Source organism: Mustela nivalis (assembly GCF_964662115.1).
Source record: "Mustela nivalis genome assembly, contig: HAP1_SCAFFOLD_692, whole genome shotgun sequence".
Lineage (NCBI taxonomy): Eukaryota > Metazoa > Chordata > Mammalia > Carnivora > Mustelidae > Mustela > Mustela nivalis.
In genome coordinates, this window is record NW_028135971.1 from 167,566 (window position 1) to 171,340 (window position 3,775).

Genomic DNA, 3,775 nt, shown 5'->3' on the forward strand with positions numbered 1-3,775 from the left:
CTCTTGTAAGACTGGACCATATATTCTGCCCATTCGCTAGTTTATTTTTCTCTCCACCGTGGCTGTGACCACAGACCTGGACACATTCACTAACAACCTGAAGATTTCTGATGACCTGAAGAGTGTCCAATGTCAGCATTTCAAACAGAATCAGAAAGAGAATCAGCTACTGGATTTGGGTCCAGGAGCGCCCCCAGGTTCACTTCGGGCTGTCATTACTGAGAAGTAGGAACATGAAAAGAATGGAATCTGGACATATGCAAAGAATCTGTTCACTGGCTGAGGAAGGTCAGTCTGTCTGCTGAACCTGGCTTAAGGACCATAACTTTGAGAAACAGAAAAGCACTGCTTTCCCAGCACAAGACCCAGGGCTTCCCTGTGCATGGATGGACCTCGGATCCCACCTAGGAAGGTTTTGGATATTGGAAGTTGTTCCTTTTTCATTAGTAGCAATACATCTCACATTTTCTGTTCACCAAAATATCCACTTTTGAGCCACTGCATTTTATTCTTTTTTTCCTTTCCTTTTCTTCACTGGATGCTTACCAAGGATCACTGATTGTCTTTACACTGAAGCATCTACAACAGCAATTTTTCTGGGAATATCCAGGGAGCAAATAGAACTATTTGTGCTAAAAATAATTTTTTTTAAAAAAAGAACACATGGGGAAAAGAATGTGTCCTGTGGTGAATGAGATTTCTCTTGTTTTCACGCACTGTAAAATGTAGACGAGGAAAAAAACTGATTCCCTTGGGATCCTAGATTGAAATTTTCATAGTCAAAAGCTAATTTCATAGTCAAAAGCTAATGTGCTCGGTAGTACATATGGCAATAAACCTACTCTTTCAGTCTTTGGTTAATTTTTTTCTTTCCTGGACCTCTTCCTCAAATTTCGAATTAAACTTCTGCAATTTTTACTTCTTTGTTTTGCTCCTGAGTTCCTTAGGCAGTGCTGAGTTGAGGATTGAAAGAAACATTTTTCTTCTATTTAGGGTTTTTTTTTTTAATTGACGTGCAGCAGACACACATGTTCCGTTAGTGTTCCATGAGTTTCAGGTGTGTGACACGGTGGTTTGACAGCTCTGTGCATTTTGGTGCATTCCCGCGGTCACCAAACATCACCACCATGCCATCAAGGACTACTCCCCATGCTGTACCTTTCATCCCTACGACTTATTCATTCCTTCATTCCTTAACTAGAAGCCTATACCTCCCCCTCCCCTTCACCCATTTGGCTTCACCTTCCCCTTCCCCCCACCCTTTCCCTCCCCTAACCCCCCAGCAACCACCAGTTCATTTTCTGTGTTTATGGGCCAGTTTCTGCTTTTTTTTGTTTCTTTGCTTGTTTTGTTTTTTAGATTCCACCTACAAGTGAAACCATATGTCTGACTTAGTTCATTTCCTGAAATCAAATCAACATGCCGAATGGATCCAACTGATTGTCTCATCGACTAGACGTTAAGAGCGTAAAAAAAAAAAAAAAAACGAATGGAAAGCAGAAGACAAATTTGAATGCAACAAAAGATATAGCCCAGGATAATTTCTGGAACTGGAATGATGGTGTGCTGTGATCGCTACTGCAAGAGTGTCTTTCCAGACGTCTTCCCCAGCCTGTTTCACCCAGCCTATGCCTACCTAGGTCATCAACAGTGTGGTAAGTTCTGGCCACCCTTCATCTTCCAACCTCACAGTCACGCTCTTTTCCAAAGCCATTTCTTTAGGCCACAGCTATGGTTAAGTCAGGTTGAGGTTTCTGTCACTGCGGGCAGCCTCAAAAGCCATGACATAGTACATACTCTGGAGTCACCCAGTTACTAAAGGAAGAAACATCTAGGGAATGAGAAGGGCAGAGCTTTTTTATTTTTCACTGGCTTCGGTCTGGCGAGCCATCCTGATTCCAGCTTCTTGGGGACCAAGAGGACTTGAATATGGTGAAAGAAATTTCCATTCCAGATAAAGAACTGTTACCATATTCTACAGTTCTGGAAAGAGCTGCGTTCCCTTTCAGTGGTGTGGATAGTGTGTACATAAGGTGGGTCTGGGTGGTGTGCGTGCGTGTGCACCAAGAGATACATCTCACTTATACATCACGTTGTGGTGTTAACTTGCTCAGATAGGTAGGAGGGAAGGAGGGAGGAGGCCAGAGATCACCGCTGCACACCTTACATGCATTAATTCATTCAACGCTCTCCATGCCAGTACATGGAGATTGGTCCAATATCCCCACGCCTCAAATGGAGAAAGTGTGGCGCAGATTTGGATGAGTCCGAGTCCCAAGCTCTTAAGTGGATGAAACGAAATGTGAACCCGGCGTGTGTCCCCAGGGCTGATGGTCTGGACTACAGAACGGCACCTGTCACTCATCAACGGAACCATCGGTCCCCTTGCCAGAAGTTCCAGCATCTGCGTATGTGCCTACAAGTCCCCAAGCCCACAGAGATCCCAAATACGGTCATCATTAAAAGGTAACCTCGACAGGTCCCAGGAAAAAAAGCAGCTGTCAAGCAGGAGGGCCCGGCAGCCAGTGCCAGTTGGTATTCCCAGTGCATGCAGGACAGCAAAGATGCTGATGACGCCAACCCCCAGAAGAAGGAACCCACACACCTCGGCCCCACTGAATCTGCTACGGGTTCAGAGTTGTCAAGGAGGCTCAATACACGTGGCATGGGTTAGAACACACTGCATTCACAGGAAGGAAAAGCAACACAGCAAGATCAGGGTCTGTAGCATGCACTGGTGTCCTAACAGCCCGTGGGTCCCTCCCCCGAAGACCATCGCAGGGTGGTGGACTGCACACGCCCCATCCACGCCACAAGTGCGAGTCCGTTCTCTTCCTGTGGGGGCCACATGTAACTGATGAAACTGACCAGGTACCATATGACCACATACTTCAACACAAGGAAAATCTTGGGGACCCAGGACAGGGGAAAGGTTCTCCGAAGATGGACGAAGAGTCTAGGGCCAAGGGAGAGCTGTGCACATGGCCTCTGTCCAGGAGAATGTTCCAGTCCTGGGGCACTGACTGGGCAATCCCTGAGGCCTCAGGTCTCACCATGTCTGCTTCTCCAACAGTAGCTCTAGGTATGCGTGTTACACATTGGTGTCCTCATGTGTGTGAAAAGGGCGTAGAAAGACCACATGCTCCTGGGGGTCAGCTCACAGACCCTGAGCACTGAAAGCGCTACATAGGATGACTGGGTCACCTTCTGCCAGGTCTCAGTCACTCCCCAGCAGCTGGCACAAAACCAGTAAGAATGCACGTGTGACTGTAGTATATCTGGCCGCATCATCACCAGGAGCCCTAAAACCCCTGAAATCCCGTGAGAGCTGCACACCCTGGGGATAGTGACAAGAAAGAACCCAGAGTGCCACTTTGGTTTTAGCCCCGTGCCCATCTCCCTCGTTGCAGCGCTCATGCAGCAGGCTGAGCACGTGGGCCCTCGCTCCACTCCCTCTGTGCCACCAGAACGAGGACAGCCCCCTCCCCTCAGTGAATGCACACAAGAGGACTGGATGAAGAAAACACCATCTGATTAATAACGGCTGTTGTTAAATCCAGGATTTCCACGCTCTCTCATCTTCTCCTCTGTCTCTTCGTGACAGAGGATTGGTAAATGAGTACAATGCAACGTGTGGGCCCATGATTCAATCTCTTCCACCAATACGAGTTTGCTTTTAATCAAGCATGAAATCTCACATGGAGAGGGCTCAGCAGCCTGTTTGCCTCCACAGAGGCTAAAAGGGTCTTGGAAGAGGTCGAGGAGGTAGGGACCG